The sequence below is a fragment of the Dermacentor silvarum genome, chromosome 3 (genome assembly GCF_013339745.2).
Source record: "Dermacentor silvarum isolate Dsil-2018 chromosome 3, BIME_Dsil_1.4, whole genome shotgun sequence".
In the NCBI taxonomy this organism is placed as follows: domain Eukaryota; kingdom Metazoa; phylum Arthropoda; class Arachnida; order Ixodida; family Ixodidae; genus Dermacentor; species Dermacentor silvarum.
The window spans coordinates 121121886-121140181 of NC_051156.1; the positions used below are offsets into that span (position 1 = coordinate 121121886).

General features: G+C 48.4%; 1 long non-coding RNA gene across 2 annotated transcripts in view; it reads left to right on the top strand.

Moving 5' to 3' along the window:
* LOC125943967 (uncharacterized) overlaps positions 1-16513 on the top strand; it is a 46146-nt gene extending 29633 nt beyond the window's left edge. For both annotated transcript variants that reach the window (XR_007466031.1, XR_007466030.1), the window contains exons 2-3: positions 6955-7113; positions 16392-16513. This is a non-coding gene — a long non-coding RNA (uncharacterized LOC125943967). The remainder of the gene's footprint in view (positions 1-6954; positions 7114-16391) is intronic.
* Positions 16514-18296: the final 1783 nt, after the last annotated feature.

An 18296-nucleotide genomic window follows, 5' to 3' on the forward strand; every position in this document is an offset into this window, starting at 1 on the left:
TATGAGTCTGAAATGCTAGCGTTTCTTTTTAGCATCCCTTCAGTATATTGTCACGAAGATAGCAATCGAGACCTTGGCAAAAGGGTGTTCCTTTCAATATAGGCTGACACTCGGAGAGCGCGCGTTTCACAACACACTTCGTCGTTCTCGTTGCAGCGGCCGGCGGCCGCAGGTGCCAGCCTATCTCGCGTCATTTCTCCCTTTCCAAAAGCGACCGTCCCGGTCGGCTGGGTAGAATAAAGTTCATAAGGGGGCAAGACAGCCCTAATGGCAAATGTGTCACAGAAAATGAAGGATAACCACAGAACACTGCGTAGGACGGCGAAGGGTTTGAAAGGTGCACTTCACTCGCGGGTGTAGTACGGCTTCATCCGTACTACGTGCACAACTTCGGGGCGGGGACGTCGTCGGCTCAAGCGAGGATCAACACTTTGGGGCAGGATCTCGTAATTCACATCGCTAAGCCGGCGCACAACCTCGTATGGTCCGAAGTATCGTCGCAACAATTTCAACGAGAGCCCACGGTGACGGACAGGTGTCCACACCCACACGTGGTCACCGGGGTTGCACTGGACATTCCGTCGGCTCTGGTTGTAACGACGGGCGTCGGTACTATGCTGGCTACGGATGCGGTTCCGAGAAAGCTGGCGAGCTTGTTCTGCTTTCTGGATAAAGTCATCAGCGCCCTCGCTTGTCGTGGTGCCGTCGTCTACTGGAAGCATGGCGTCTAAAGGTGTCGTGACGCGACGTCCAAAGTCAAGTTCAAATGGGGTGAGCTGGGTGGTCTCCTGCTCAGCTGTATTATAGGCAAGTGTCGCGTATGGCAAAATTTCGTCCCATGTCTTGTGCTCTACATCAACATACATCGAGATCATATCGGCCAGTGTTCTGTCAAGGCACTCTGTCAATCCGTTAGTTTGGGGTGATAAGCCGGGGTTTTCCGATGGTTGCTGTGACCACCTCTTGTATTAAATCAGCTGTAAATGCTGCACCGCGATCAGTAATGAGGACAGCGGGTGCACCATGGCGCAGTAAATTGTTGAGGACGAAAAACTTGGCGACTTCAGCAGCAGTTGCCCGGGGTACAGCTTTGGTCTAAGCGTAACGGGTTAGGTAGTCGATTGCGACAATTATCCATTTGTTTTCCGAAGATGACGTAAGGAATGGACCTAGGAGATCCATGCCCACTTGTTGGAACGGCGCTGGAGGTGGGTCCAGATGTTGGAGGAGACCGGCGGGCTTGACGGGTGGTACTTTACGCCTCTGGCAGTCACGACAGGTTTTCACATAGTGCTGAACAGACGAAAATAGCCGTGGCCAGTAGTATCGCTGGCGTATGCGTGCTAGTGTTCTGGTGAAGCCTTAGTGTCCAGCACAGGGGTCGTCGTGACATGCCTGCAAAACTTCTTGGCGCAATGCCGTAGGGATGACGAGAAGGAACGTTTCCTGACTGTTTTCAAAGTTTTTATTATAAAGGGCATTGTTCCGCAGGCAGTACGATGTCAGTCCTCGTGACAGCAGTCGTGGAATAACAACGTCAGCTCCTTGAAGATACTGGATAAGAGCAAGCAGGTCTGTGTCCGCAGGTTGTAGGTCAGCCATCCGCACCGTGTCAATGACACCAAGAAACGGCAAATTTTGCTCCAAATCTGATGATGTCAGTGGAATCGGAGCACGTGACAGGCAGTCAGCGTCGCTGTGCTTTCGTCCAGATCGGTAGACGACAGTTATGTCATACTCCTGTAGGCGGAGACTCCAACGAGCGAGGCGGCCTGATGGATCACTGAGATTGGCAAGCCAACAAAGTGAATGGTGGTCGCTGACCGCTCGAAATGGCCGGCCATACAGGTAGGGTCGAAATTTACTGATGGCCCAAAGGACTGCCAAAGACTCCTTTTCAGTGGTCGAGTAGTTAGCCTCTGCCTTTGTGAGACTACGGCTCGCGTAAGCGATTACACGTTCCGTACCGTCTTGCCACTGAACAAGAACGGCTCCGAGACCAATTTTGCTGGCGTCCGTGTGGATTTCAGTTTCAGCATCATGGTCAAAATGCGCGAGCACCGGAGCTTTTTGCAGTTCGCGTAATTCTGTGAAAGCCTGTTCTTGTTCTTCCGTCCACAGAAAAGGCACATCGTGGCGTGTTAATCTCGTCAAAGGCTCAGCTATTTTCGAGAAACTTTTAACGAAACGACGGTAATAGGCGCAGAGTCCTAAAAACCTCTGAACAGCCTTCTTATCTGTAGGACGACGGAAGTCAGCAACGGCAGCCAACTTCTCAGGGTCTGGCCGAACGCCCTGTGGGCTCACCACGTGTCCCAGAAACTTGAGTTCCTGAAAACCAAAGTGGCATTTTTCAGGCTTGATGGTGAGGTTTGCCTTGCGGATAGCATCAAGAACGCTCTTCAGCCGAGCCAGGTGTTCATCGAACGTGCTTGAAAACACAACGACGTCGTCCAAGTAGACGAGGCATGCCTGCCACTTCAGTTCAGCGAGTACAGTGTCCATCATTCGCTGGAATGTGGCGGGAGCGGAACACAGGCCGAATGGGAGGACCTTAAATTCGTATAGCCCGTCAGGTGTCACGAATGCAGTTTTCTCGCGATCGCGCTCGTCGACTTCGATCTGCCAGTACCCTGACTTAAGATCTAACGAGGTAAAGAACTGGGCATGACGTAGACGGTCCAAGGCGTCGTCAATCCTTGGTAGAGGGTAAACATCGCGCTTGGTGACTTTGTTAAGCCGTCTGTAGTCGACACAGAAGCGTAGTGTATTGTCCTTCTTTTTTACCAGAACAACGGGGGACGCCCACGGGCTCTTCGAAGGCTGAATCACGTCATCGTCCAGCATTTCTTTAACCTGGCGTTTAATCGCCTCTCTTTCCATTGGCGACACGCGATATGGATGCTGACGAACTGGGCTCGCCGATTCCTCTGTGAAAATACGGTGTTTCGAAACGGAGGTGCGCTGAACTTTAGATTCTGTAGAGAAGCAGCTAGAGAATTCGCTCACGAGGCCTAATAGTCGTTGCTTCTGTTGTTCCGACAAACCGGCATTAATGTGAATGCGGCTGCAAAGCGTGGTAGCATCTGTCACGTCTGGGGAAGTCACCTCTAAAGTGCCGACGTCGGAGAAGTCCGCAATTTGGTTGAGGGAGGCGACAGCCGTGCCTTGAGGGACGTGCTGAAACTCGTTGCTGAAGTTCGTCAGAAGAACTAGTGACCGCTTGCTCTGCAACTGAACAAGGCCTCGAGCTATGCAGATATACCGTTCGAGCAGCAGCGGAATATTTGCCTCGGCAATGCCCTCACTGTCATCGAACGCGTCGCAGGTTACAAGGGATAATACGCTGCTCCTCGGCGGTAACGTGACGTTGTCGTCGACGATGCGCAAGGCGTTGTCATGACTGTCGTACTTGTTGCTTGCTATGGCATGCGCCATAGAAAACGTTACCCGCGATTCTTGCAAATTAATGATGGCTCCATTAGCCTGCAGGAAGTCCATCCCAAGGATCAACTCTCACGATCAACTCGGCAGGATAACGAAATCTCCGACGTACGTGAAGCCGCGAATATTCACTCCTGCTGTACACCTGCCCACGGGCTTTAAGAGGTGTCCTCCGGCACTACGGACCTGCGACCCAGTCCACTGCGTGTAAACTTTTTTCAGTTTAGCGGCAAGTTCTCGGCTCATAACAGAGGTGTCCGCGCCAGTGTCGACTAAAGCTGTGACTTCTTCGTCGTCTATGCTGACTGGTATATCCGATGTTATGACGTGCCTTGGATCACCTGAGTGCGTTTGAACGTCGGTCTGTTGTCGTCGCTGTCGTCGCTTGCGTCGTAATGGAGGATATTCGGTACATTCGGCGTCAGCGGCCTCACCTCCGGAGGTCGCTGAACTCAGTTTTCCCGGTTTGCAGGGCTGGGCGAACGGCGCCTAGGGGCGTCTCGACGGAAGGCAGGACTTGGCGACCGGTATCGTGATGGAGCCGGTGACGACGAGCGAGGCTCGTGCCTTGGCTGTTCGAAGAAATTGGGACGACTCGCCAGGAAGCTCTCGATTTCCACCGGACGCTCACCAGGTCGTGGACGCGGCGCATTCGGAGAGAACCCACGGAGACCCACGCTTCGGTAGGGACACGTCCTGTAGATATGGCCGGCTTCGCCGCAATGAAAACAGAGTGGACTGTGGTCAGGAGCGCGCCAGACATCACTCTTTCTTGGCCTAAACTCGTTGATAAACGGCGCATTACGACGGCTGAACCCGACTTCTGTCTGTTCCCTGGTGCACACGACGTTTGATGTATTATACAGCGACGGACGTCGTACGGCTTCCGCATATGTCATCCTAACTTGCTCCTGCGGCTGTGGTGCCCCGAAGCGTTCAGGAACTTGGATGGCTTGCCTGATTTCGTCTCGCACCATCTCCGCCACAGAAAGTCGCGCGACCGGGAGCTCGACCGCCTGCATTTTTTGGAGTTCTTCTCTTATGACCGCTCTTATTAATTCTCTCAGGTCGCTGACGTCACTTCCCAGTGTCACGTTAGGGATGCCACTCGAAATTGATGTCACGTTTCGATTGTACTGGCTGGCGCGCTGTTGTAGTGCCCTTTCCATTGCAGTGGCTTCAGCGAGAAAGGCTGCAAGCGTAGTCTGTGGGTTGCTGATAAGGCCGGCAAAGATTTCCTGCTTTACGCCTCGCATTAGGTGTCAAACTTTTTTGTCTTCGGGCATTGAAGCGTCTGCACGTCTGAAGAGCCGAGCCATATCTTCAATGTAGGTCGTGACGCTCTCATTAGGGGCTTGAATCCTTGCCTGCATCGCCAACTCCGCTCTCTCCTTTCTGTCGGCGCTGGTGTAGGCGGCAACTAACTGCCGACGAAATTCGTCCCACGATGTCAGTGTCGTCTCGTGGTTTTCGAATCACGTCTTTGCGGAATCCCCGAGAGCGAAGTACACATAACGCAGCTTGCGCTCTTGGGACCAATCGTTGAATTCGGCTACCCTTTCGAAGTGGTCGAGCCAGTCTTCGACGTCTTCAAGAGCACCTCCGTGGAACACATTGGGTGTTTGCGGCTGATTCAAAAGGACCTGTGTCGGCGCAGCAAGCGCAGCAGTAGACGGTTGGTGCATCGTCCTGGTAGGATCAGGTAGCAGACCGTGCTGTGGCTGGAGCCCCTGAAGACGACGGCTGGTACGGACGTGTACCGGGGTGAGGTCTGTCGGACTACGCACTGGCGACGAGTCAGGAGTACGCTGCGTCTCGGGCGATCGTATCATTTATAAACCCAGCACCTCCACATGAAAATGTCACGAAGATAGCAATCGAGACCTTGGCAAAACGGTGTTCTTTTCAATATAGGCTGACACTCGGAGAGCGCGCGTTTCAGAACACACTTCGTCGTTCTCGTTGCAGCGGCCGGCGGCCGCAGGTGCCAGCCTATCTCGCGTCAATATAACTAATACGCTTTTCCCATTCCACAATGAATTATTATCGACGAAATAAGGCGGGTACATGATTTCGACCTAAGAACGACATAACAACGAATAACAACGTTCCCATATTTGATAGCGCGGTTGCTTCTACGTGTCATGCCCACTGAAAAAAAAAATACTGTGAGAGAAAGCAGAGAATGTATTGTACTTTCAGTAGCATACCTATTTTGTTTTCTTCAATTTCCTGTTGCTAATGTTTGTGTAGTTTCAGCTAAACCTTTCGGTTGACCCGTTTTTCGGTCAGTTTACGGAAAAAGACGGCTAGAAAATTAATTCCTTTACGGATGCACCATTTAGTTCCTACTAAGGTAATATTCAGGGAGCACGAGAAAGTTAAAGCCTTGGCTGCGGTTACATATAATGAATCTAGCTGGTCCATCATTGCTAGAGAAAGGACACGTATTTAATTTCAATAATGTGAAAACGCTGGCAAGGGAGCATTGATGGGGCCCCAGAAAATCTGTTGCATCAGGGTTTATCGGCCTTGACCGGTCGGCCTGCTTCGACGATAAGTAGGATGTATTCACTCTATTACACCTTCTCTGTACGAACGATATTACCCAGATAGGTGGCGAAACGTCTATTTTGTTTTAATACGTTGCTTGAGTAAAGCCACAGCACAGACGCTAACAAGTATAGATTCCTTGACACTCAGAACATTTTTTTGCAAGATTGTGTTTCGTAGCAACGGCGGCCATTCTAAGTGTAATGTGTAACAATACCTTCCTGGTCTAAATGGCCTGCGTTGTAAATATCTGCCGAACCCTCTTCTTTTCCTATGTTTATCCATTATACAAGATGTGCAGTAGGTTGCCCCGGTGTACTAAACGAGACACCGTATTTATATTCTGAACAATAAAGGTACAATATGGGTGATATGTCGGCAACTATCAATGTTTATGAGAAATAATTCTGGTACTTGCAATAAATTACATGCGCAAGTACTCCAGGGCGCTCTAGGTGTGTTTCCTGGATGAAGCACAATTTTACCGCTGCCCTGCGTGCATTATAAGTGCCGCAAAGGTTAACTTTATTGAAAACTGGGGAAATATCATGGACAGCGCTCTCGTGCAGCAAATGATGCGTGGAAGAATTACTGCCTTCGAAAGAAACTTCCTAACAAGTGTTTGAAAGGGTTATACTCGTATGTGGACAAGGTTTCCAACAGGCCATTCATAAGCGAGTAGCGTTTTAAATTATGTGGCTCCAGTACAGGCAACTGAATTGTTAATTGCACCTGCTCGAAAGTAACAACTTTACTGGTAATCGTCGTGATTCTACAAGGTGGCACAAGTTGTTGCCTATTTTTTATGTGAAAGTATCTCAGTAGCTTTCATTAGGAGCTTCTGAAAATAAAATTCGTTTTTCGCTCTTATTATGAATTTCTACAGCGCAGCCGCCGTGTTTAATGGAGATCATGTTTCTGTTGATAATGAGAAAACGTATGCTCTTTCGGCTCCAGGTTCGGTCAACAATCCAATTATATGCCTCATCGAATTTCTTACACCGCCAAATCCGACTCTCGTAAGCAAGCTCGTGGGGCTTAAACTTTGCGACGTGTATGCCATGAAGGAAGCGTTGGAGTTCGACAGCCAAGGCGAAATAACCCTGGCCGGCCACAGTGAGTTTTCGCAGAGCTGATTTCTTTAATTTTACATAAAGTTAATATAGCCAAATCTAGACGAAGAGCTCGGTACAAAGGTGGGGACCGCGATCACGCCGCCATGATACTGGGGAGAGCGCATTAATTTTTTTAATGGATGAGTTTGTTCTATTTTGCAATGCACATACTCAAAGCTTGATGCAAAAATGAGCATCTGCATCTAGCACATTTGTATAGAATGCATGTAAACTTCCAAAGTTAATTCCATAGATTTTCGAGAAATATCTGAGGGGTTTTTCTTAAGCTTGGTCTAGCTATGTGTGTGCATTTACAGGCGGCTTAACCAGATGGCGCCGCTAAATCTCGCAAGGCTGGGGATGGCGCTTTTTCTCTAATCGGATTTCGTCAGCTGTGCTTACTGTGTACATGACTCGTACTGATAACTCAACTTTACTCGTACTGAATGGAAGAGAGGCAGATACATTGAATACCGTGACACTTTATTTATTCACCACAGAATAAAAACATGTTGTATCCTATTATTATCTTTAGTTTCAGCTTTTGCTTGGTCGGACGCCGCAGCAGCGCGCAAGCGTAAAATCGTTTTATCATTGCGGCATCCGGGCGCTTGACGGGTCCATGCATGGCCGCTCTGGGCTTGTTTTTCTGCATTAGTTTCCTCTGTTAGAAGCAGGAGTGTTACAGGGTCCGTATGAGACATTATTTTTTTGCCGCCTAAACGAAGGAGGCTTTTGCGCCAGATAGTTCATGAATATCAGCAACAAAAAAATATAAATCATACTTACGTTGCACGATCAGGAACACCAGGGCATCCCAACAACTTTGGAAGTGCCAAACGTACACTTAAGAAAAAAAAAACATTTCAGCACGACAGAATTTAACGCTCACATCCTAAGCCCTGGTGACTACCTGACTTTGCGTCTTTCATAAACACTTTCGATCCTCCAAGACCATGTTCTGTTCTGACTCTGTTTGAAACAGAAAGAGCATAGGTGCCGAAGAAAATATCCATGAAAAATTGAAAAGTAAATGGCATGTCTTTGGCATTAGGCAGCTTACAAAGAGCATCATGAGGCCGTGAGTATACGTCATAATCTAATTTCAGATATGCGCGCCTCAGTTGGAAATTTAAACCAGGAGTTTTACCTGCCAAAACAACGATGTGATTACGAAACACGCCGTAGTGGCGGACTCTGGAATGAATTTCACCGCCTGGTGTTCTTTACCCGTGCACCCAATGTACGGCGCACAAGCGTTCTTGCATCCCGACCCCCTCGGAAATACGGTGGCCGAGACCGGTATCGAACCCATGACCTCGAGTTCAGCTGCCTAACGCCACTGACCTGACTCAGCGGGAATATGAACATCAGTATTAACCGCAATGACCTCAACTTTGCGGAGAAATGCATTGGCGTTCAGTTACTTTCTTAACAAAAAGTCGTTCTACGCATTGAAGCACAAAATTAACTGGAACGCCATTCGTTACAAGTGGATTCGCCTAGCGAACTCCATGGCTAGAACTTGTCGAGGAGGAGGAAACAGAAAGGCAGAAGGCAGGGAGGTTAACCAGAATAACGTCCGGTTGGCTACCCTACACCCGGGGAATGGGAAAGGTGAACACAAATATGACAGGGAGAGGAGGGAAGGGAAGAAGGGAAATTAGCGGTGAGTTCGCTGACGCCTGTGTTATTACACTAATAGTCATAGACGTTGACACAAGCCTGCCGTCCTCAAGAAGCACAAAAGTGCCTTCACCGCTTTATGGGGTGACGAGCGATGGGGCGGTGTTCCAGCAGCACCTGCGCGGAAAATTCTTATCTTTCTGCAAGTTGTTGTCTTTCTGGGGCATATCGTGGACATTGGCACAGCAGGTGGTCGATGGATTTGTCGGTGCCGCAGACCTCGCATGCTGCACTGTCGGTCACTCCAATTATTGTAGAGTATGCCTTTGTGAAGGTGACTCCTAACCAAAGGCGACATAGAAGCGAAGCTTCACGTCTTCGCTTCACGTCGAGGAAGACCGAATGGAGGTCGGAGTTGGAGTGAGGGGTTTAATCAATGCAGTCGTCTAAGTCTTAAGTTTGGCGAGTTCCACTCGGTCAGTGAGAGACTGCGTGCCAGGTGTCGAAGCTGTCTTGCGGCGTCTGTCCTCGAAAGCGGAATTGAAACGCTGTGCTCTTATTGGTGTGATGTGCGAGCAGCATTTTCTGCGGAATCATTGCCACTGATTCTACAATGACCAGGTACGCATTGAAAGACAACCTCGTGGCCTTTTGTTGGACGTGGTGGTGAAAGCTTCATGGTTTGGTATGTCAACTGTTCATGACAGCCGCGTTGGAGAACTGACTGCATGCACTGTAATGCTGGTTTTGAGCTTGTAAATTGCAATATGGTCTATATCGTAATAAATATAAATTTAACCAGTGAATTTTGTTAATTAGTTGAATATGCATTTCATTTTTTTTGCAGCAAATGTCCGGCTCTTAGTAGACCAGCTCATGAACTATAATAGTGCTATCTACCCCAGGCAACCTTTAAAAATTTTTGAAGGGGTTCGCTGAAACACCCGGTATATAAAACTTTCCAGCCCGGCGTACACAAAATTCAGTATGACATAATTTGACGTAACAGTGGAGGGACTGCTACGGTCGATTCGACGAAGGCAACAGCTAGGAAGTTGTCACAGGCACCCGAGAGCCTTGCATCTTTCGCAGATACTTGTGGCTGCGATTCATCATCATCATCATCATCATCATCAGCCTATATTTTATGTCCACTGCAGGACGAAGGCCTCTCCCTGCGATCTCCAATTACCCCTGTCTTGCGCTAGCGTATTCCAACTTGCGCCTGCGAATTTCCTAACCTCATCATCCCACCTGACCTTCTGCCGTCCTCGACTGCTCTTCCCTTCTCTTGGTATCCATTCTGTAACCCTAATGGTCCACCGGTTATCCATCCTACGCATTACATGGCCTGCCCAGCTCCATTTCTTCCGCTTAATGTCAACTAGAATATCGTCTACCCCCGTTTGTTCTCTGATCCACACCGCTCTCTTCCTGTCTCTTAACGTTACTCCTAAGATTTTTCGTTCCATTGCTCTTTGTGCGGTCCTTAACTTGTTCTCGAGCTTCTTTGTTAACCTCCAAGTTTCTGCCCCGTATGTTAGCACCGGTAGAACGCAATGATTGTACACTTTTCTTTTCAACGACAGTGGTAAGCTCCCAGTCAGGATTTGGCAATGCCTGCCGTATGCACTCCAACCTAATTTTATTCTTCTGTAAATTTCTTTCTCATGATCAGGGTCCCCTGTGAGTAATTGACCTAGATAAACATATTCCTTTACAGATTCTAGAGGCTGACTGGCGATCCTGAATTCTTGTTCGCTTGCCAGGCTATTGAACATTATCTTTGTCTTCTGCATATTCATCTTCAACCCAATTCTTGCACTTTCTCGATGAAGGTCCTCAATCATTTGTTGTAATTCCTCTCCATTGTTGCTCAATAGGACAATGTCATCTGCAAACCGAAGGTTGTTGAGATATTCGTCATCGATCCTCACTCCTAATTCTTCCCAGTCTAAGAGCTTGAATACTTCTTCTAAGCATGCAGTGAATAGCATTGGAGAGATTGTGTCTCCTTGCCTGACCCCTTTCTTGATAGGTATCTTTCTACTTTTCTTGTGGAGAACCAAGGTAGCTGTGGAATCCTTGTAGATATTTGCCAAGATATTCACGTATGCCTCCTCCACTCCTTGATTACGCAATGCCTCTATGACTGCTGATATCTCTACTGAATCGAATGCCTTTTCATAATCTATGAAAGCCATATAGAGAGGTTGATTGTACTCCGCAGATTTCTCGATTACCTGATTGATGGCATGGATATGGTCCATCGTAGAATATCCCTTCCTGAAGCCAGCCTGTTCTCTTGGTTGACTGAAGTCAAGTGTTGTCCTGATTCTATTGGAAATTATCTTGGTGAATATTTTATACAATACTGAAAGCAAGCTAATGGGTCTGTAGTTCTTCAATTATTTAACGTCTCCCTTCTTATGGATAAGTATAATGTTGGCGTTCTTCCAGCTCTCTGGTACACTTGAAGTTGTGAGGCATTTCGTATAAAGGGCCGCAAGCTTTTCAAGCATGATATCTCCTCCATCTTTGATTAAATCTACTGTTATTCCATCTTCTCCAGGCGCTTTTCCCCTGGTCATGTCTTTCAAGGCCCTTCTAACTTCATCGCTAGTTATAGAAGGAGCTTCTGTATCCGGTTCATCACTATTTCGAATGGAAGAAGCTTGGTTGTTTTGGCTACTGTACAGGTCAGTATAGAATTCTTCTGCTGCTTTTACTATGTCATCGAAATTGCTGATGATATTACTATGCTTATCTTTCAGTGCATACATCTTGCCTTGTCCTATGCCTAGTTTTCTTCTTACTGATTTCATGCTGCGTCCATATTTTATGGCTTCCTCAATTTTTCCCACGTTATAATTTCGAATATCCCTTACTTTCTTCTTGTTGATCAGTTTTGACAGTTCAGCGAATTCTATCTGGTCTCTTGAGTTGGACACTTTCATGTTTTGTCGTTTCTTTATTAGGTCCTTTGTTTCTTGGGAGAGCTTCCCTACAGGTTGCTTTGGTGCTTTACCTCCCACTTCAATTGCTGCTTCTGAGATCAGCCTAGTTACGGTTTCGTTCATTATCTCTATGTTATCTTCATCTTCCTGTTCTAAAGCTGCATATTTGTTTGCGAGCACCAGCCTGAATTGGTCTGCTTTTACCCTTACTGCCTCTAGGTTGGCCTGTTTCCTCTTGACTAATTTCACTCTCTCTCTCTTCAAATTGAGAGAAATCCTAGACCTCACTAACCTATGGTCACTGCACTTAACCTTACCTAACACTTCTACATCCTGCACTATGCTTGGATCGGCAGAGAGTATGAAATCTATTTCATTCCTTGTTTCTCCATTAGGGCTTTTCCAGGTCCACTTCCTGTTGCTGCGCTTCCTGAAGAAGGTATTCATTATTCGGAGCCTATTCCTTTCCGCGAATTCTACTAACATCTCTCCTCTTGCATTCCTAGAATCGATGCCGTAGTTGCCAATGGCTTGCTCACCAAACTGCTTTTTCCCCACTTTTGCATTGAAGTCGCCCATGACTAAAGTATACTGAGTTCGCACCTTTCTCATTGCTAGTTCAACATCTTCATAAAACTGTTCAATTTCTTCATCATCGTGACTAGAGGTTGGTGCATAGGCTTGTACTACCTTCATTTTGTACCTCCTATTCAGATTTATTACGACGACTGCTACCCTTTCATTAATGCTGTAGAATTCGTCAATGTTGCCCGCTACGTTGTTATGCACTAGAAATCCTACCCCGGATTCTTTCTTATCTGGAAGACCTCTGTAGCAGAGGACGTGGCCGTTAGTCAGTACTGTGTAAGACTCACCAGTTCTTCTAACCTCACTAAGGCCAATAATATCCCAGGAAATGCCTGATAATTCTTCAAATAGTCCTGCTAAGCTAGCCTCACTCGAGAGGGTGCGCGTATTGAACGTTGCCAGGTTCAGTTTCCATTGGCGGCCTGCCTTTATATGCTTATAATTTGTAAATATACAGCTATCGCCGTAACATATATTTTTTGTGGTGCTGCGGAGGAAGGCTTCTCTGCGTGCCTATTTTGTCAACCAAGCACGGAACTTTGAAGCGTTCTCCATTTTGATTGGTCCGCGATGACCACTGAAGCGACCAGCCTTAGGCTCCTCAGATAATTTTTTCGCCCTCGCGGCCACCCGAGAACCTTTTCTGGCACGGATGGTTTGGATGTTGCAGATTGAATCGCCATGCACGAGCGCATCAGCAACCGCAACAGCAATGCTGACGTTAGCCATCGTGATATTTTACCTTAAAGGAAATTTAAAGCACACGTGTGGTCCCAAATGCATGGAGAGGACCTGACCAGTTGGGGGACATGAAAAACGAAGCTTCGTAACTTGTTCAGCAGACCACTTGGTCGTCAAAAGGCCGCTAAATAGGAGATGAGATTCTGCGTTCAGACGTCCACCGAATCGCACATTTCCTACATACAGGACGTACATGACCTTTCTGGAAAAGTGGACACCAAATTGGCGTATTGTGCCTTTGAATAAATACTAAGGAGGGCGACGACCTTTGCTTCGTCGGCGACGTAAAGTTCTGTCCAAACGGGATCATAGGGTAGCATGCAGAGTGTGTAATGACGAAGCGTCCGGTTTTTGTCATCACTGGTAGGCCTGCATCACTGGGGCGCTTGTAACAATGCCTCTTCGCAGTGCGTCTTCAGAGTTCAGCCAGTGCCATGGTCGTCGGCGACGGGAGAATTACGTGCCACATGGGAATGCTCTGCGTGTGCGCCGCCCGCCCATGAACAAGAACGTCGGTATAACGTGCAATTGAATATCTACTACTAAACGAATTCGCAGTAGCAAAGTGTCATTATTCATTGGTCTGTGGCCGCTAGAGAGAACTTACCACGCAATTGTCCAACCCACTGCCCCTCCAACCACCCCCCACGCTTCGTTCCTCTTGGCAGGAACCCTCCGTGCCAAGCTGGAACTCTCTTTCAACGCGACAGCGTTGAGGGCCCAGTGACACAGAAAATCCGGCGGCAGCGTCGGTGTAGGTCTAAGCGCAGGCGTCCATGGCAGAGTAAATCATCCCGAGTCAGCCAGACCACACAGGCCCTCCACGTGGCGCAGAGGCGGCAGTGAACAAAATTGAAATTGAATTTCTCAAAGTGAAATTTGTCATGAAAATCGTAAAGTACGACTTATTACAACCTACAGGCATGATAGCGGCGTATACATTGTAATTTGAATGTACGAGAAAACATAATTCTGCTACCAGGAAACTCAGACACAAGCCCCTTTTCCAGCATTTGTACCGTACCAACAGCGGCGCGCCCGGATACGTTATTTGCGATAACACCATCTAGATGGCGCTCGCCTTTTCGGCAACCCATACCGGAGTTCTCGGTTTGTACATCCAAGAAAAGGCCCAGAATTCAGTGACCTTAAGCAAGCTACGAACTACAGTCCAGCAGCTCAGTAATAAGCTCAGAAGGGTGACAAATCGGAATCAGAGAGTGAAAGAAAATGAGGCATGCAGACTAGTCCAAGCCTTCTTCATTAGAAGGCTGGCCTACACGTGCCCATATCTCTATTTCCGAAAATTTGAGTTGAAAATACTCAATACCATGATCAGGACCGTCTACAAAACGGCATTGGGAATCCCTAAAGGCACCAGTAGCCTGCGTCTCCTAGACCTCGGAGTGCATAACACTATAGAAGAAATAATTGAAGCGCATAAGGCTGCTTAACTGTGGCGCCTCTCATGTTCTGCTCAAGGACACAAAATTCTAGAAGCCATGAATCTCCGCCCCGTTGCCGACATAACGGATAGATTTGTATTCCCAACAGCATTAGGAATGAAATTATCATCCCCCCTTCCCAAAAACATGGGAGAAAATAATGTAGGCAGGAGGAAGGCTCGGGCCGAGGCACTCGGCCACCGCCTTAGCACTAAGCAAGCCAGCTATATACGTAGACGCTGCACAGGAGAGCGCTCACACGTTCACAATTGCAGCAGTCAACAACGAAGGCCAGACAGTGAGCTCACGTAAAATAAGCGCCGGCTCCATTCACGAAGCCGAGGAAGCCACGATTGCACTTGGTATAGCAGCATCGCAATACAGCTTTATAATATCGGACTCCATGTCAGCTATTAGAAGTTACATGCAAGGGTCGGTTGGCCCACGAGCTTCCGAAATACTGAGTGAACCGCGGCTGGCAAGGTTACGCTTATCTGAATGCCGGCCCACTCTTGGAATGGCGGGAACAAAATGGCCCACCGTGCTGCCAGATAAATAATTAACCGAGTGGTGGAGGCATGTCCGGGGCCGCTACCAGGTGGAACGACACCCAGTCACAGCTACAATGAAATTGTCATCGCGTACAGGGAGGACCGGCGGATATATCCACCACTGGATTCTTCCCTCAGTAGAATGCAAGCCAAGGATCTCCGCAGGGCACAAACATGTACTGTAATGTCCCCCCCCCCCCCAAATTCTATATTATCTACCCAAAGGCGATTATAATTCAAAATGTAAATATTGCGACACAGATCCAGCTGATCAGCACCATATTCTATGGGGTTGCAGGAATAATCTTCCCCCACGAAATCTCCTGTGGCTACCTCCCTCACAGGAAGTGTGAGACTCCGTACTAAAATCTACTAACCCTCAAACCCAAGCCGGGCTGGCGGATTGGGTGGCGAAGGTCGCGACCAGCTGCACGCCACTGTAGCCCCCTCTGCCTGATCTCGACTCCCCCCTCCCACTCCCTTTGTCTTCAATAAAGTTTATTTCCTCCTCCTCCGGTAGCGGCGCGTAGAGGCGAAGGTGAAAAAAAAAGCTGCATTTGCCGGGAAGCCTGACAAGCAATCAGAGATCTTAGAATGCTATCGCGTTACACTCTTAAAGGGAAACTGAAGAGGTTTTAGAATTCGAAGATTTACGGGGGTGCGGAAGACTAACACTGTATAACTCAACTCCTGCAGTTACTTTCTCGATTATGCGCATAGCAGCGCCGCAATCGCGCTTTAAACTTTTGTTGAAGCTCCGCCCCCTTCGCACGCCGAGCGTAGCGGCGAAAGACCGGGCGCGAGGATGACGTCAATACAGGGGTCTCGTGCGCGCTCTCTTCGAATCGCGCTCCTCGTGGGTACCTAAGATGCCGTCACGATAGTGTTCGCCATTAGAGCCCGTTAAACGACTCGCGGCGTCTCCCGCAGACGCTGTGGCTTGTCTTTGCTAAATTAAAAAGCAACTTGCGGTGACTTCTGCGCCTTGCTTTATTAGAGCGCCAGGCTAGATATCACCTGTCTCGTGAAGCTCGACTTGTCGAGCACGAAGTTTGGGCGTCAAGCAACGGCGGCAGTTATCATTTTCGAAGCTGGCATCACCACAGGGCGAAGCGAAGCGAGAGTGAAAGCAAGTAAGTCGAGGCGATGTGCACTCACAGGAACAGTCAAACTTCCCCTGATAACTCAGAAACAAGTCCTCATCGCCGCCACTGTACGACCTTACAGTGCGCTTGGCCACGCGCTCCCGCGGTGTATAGCTCATACTGAGCGCGATAGCACGTTGACTTTTTCGATTCAATATCTTTCGTGACAAATAAGGCTGGGTATATCGACACGACGCTAGAGTTTTCTGTGTATCTCTCTTTTTAGCGGGCACATCAGCCGTGGACACATTCCTAACCGCGTCCTACGGTACCCACTCTGGTGTTCTAAATGCCCACCAAGGAGCTATCCGCGTGACTGCGTACTGTCCTGATCAAGGTCTCATCGATGCGATGAACAATGACGTTTTGAATATAGGTGGATTCTACCTGAGGCTTCGGAAAAATTTTGATACCAGCAGTGCCGAAACATTCCTTGACGTGAGTATTCGCCTGCGTTAGTAAAGCATAGTGCGGTCTACTGTTAAAGCGAACAAAGAAATAATTTTATGTGCAACCTTTATGTTAAAAAAAAGGAAATAAAAGTCAATCAAGCAATCAATACGCGGTTCTCACTTTGCTGGTGCTCTAGCTGCAAAGGCTGGTCGAAGCTATGTCAGTGCACTGAACAGGTGTGTAGGCAGGTGTCAATGCCACAAACCATAAGTCATCTCCTGCAAACGTGTTGTTCAGTTATATCGGGGTAGCGTTTGGGCCGGTGATCCATCAGGCAAATGGATGAGTTAGTCCGGGAGTAAGAGCGAGAAAAAAATTGTTTATTCTACACATTTACCGTGACTCTAAATATAGAAGGCCACTCCATGGGGGGGTACTTTGAAAGTCTCAGCTGACTACATGTCTGAGCACATACCAGAACACATCAGGACACACCACTGCACCAATGGTGTCCGCTCATAAAACAGTCGTCTTTCCTAGTTGATACGACTAGGGAATGTGATGACCTCGGTGTGGCCAATCAGACGGGTCGTATTTTTCACGAAACTCCGCCTCTAATGTTGCACCTTCGCCCTCGCATTTGTCGCAACTGCGTGGCCATCTGGGAAACCGAGATTATCGCCGTTCCCTCGGTAGTAATTCCACGAAGTTGGCCCCTCGCATCAATCAGTGGCATCTCCGCGACGGTCAGCTTGTCATGGTCGGTCTCGGGCACTGTCGCCAGGTAGGCGGCCGCTGATGGCATCGGGGGAAACACCCAAAGAATGCGCACTGCCGATTTGGGGTGCTTGTTTTCCCGTCACCATTGGTGTCGCGCACTGTCGCCGTATGGGCGACAGTGCAAGGGGCTGCCTCGATGGAAACAACCAAAGAATGCGCCCTGCCATTTCGGGACGCAACAGACTTCTCCGCCGCAGGAAGATCCGACCTTCCGGAAGATCGGGCCTTCCGGAAGATCCGGAAGGCCCGAAGCATCGGTTTCATTCCCGACCTCGGCGTTTGTTCTTGAAATGATGGCGATGACACACGCGAGCTTGAGGGCCCAGCATTGACTTCGTTGTGGCCTTTTTCCCCGGAAAACACAAGCACACACACGACCACACCGCACAGGAAAGCGCCATGTTTGCACCGAGACTCGTCGGGTCTAGCGAACAAACCAACGCACCTCCTGCCTTATCTAATAAAAACACGAAAGCAGCCATCAAATCTCTGAACCTTCGCTGAAGCTCACAATTTTGAGATTAGACGAGGGTCCACAACCTTCTCACAACATCCGATACGGAACAGTCATTCCCAGTGACAAAGCACCACACGACGAGCAAGAGGCCGAAATCCGCTTAAAACCACCAGGCTTCGCTTGACTGAATAATTTCGACCCCAACATTTTTGCCCCCAAAGCGAGCTCTCATGTACCTCTGAGTTCAACAAAACCATATCGTTGTGCTGCAGAGAGCAAAGGTAGAATAGTCGAAAATGCCCTAAATAATTGATAATTGATATTTCATACGCAGCACAAACGCCGTGAACAGTCTGTTCGTAGTCTACATCCGTTATTAACGCACGTACTAGGGCCACTCAGATGCCTCGCTGACTTCACGGATGTACTATCAGAGTCGCTCTCACTTTGCGGTCAAAACTCAACTCATACGTGCGACTCACGCACAAAACAAATAACAAG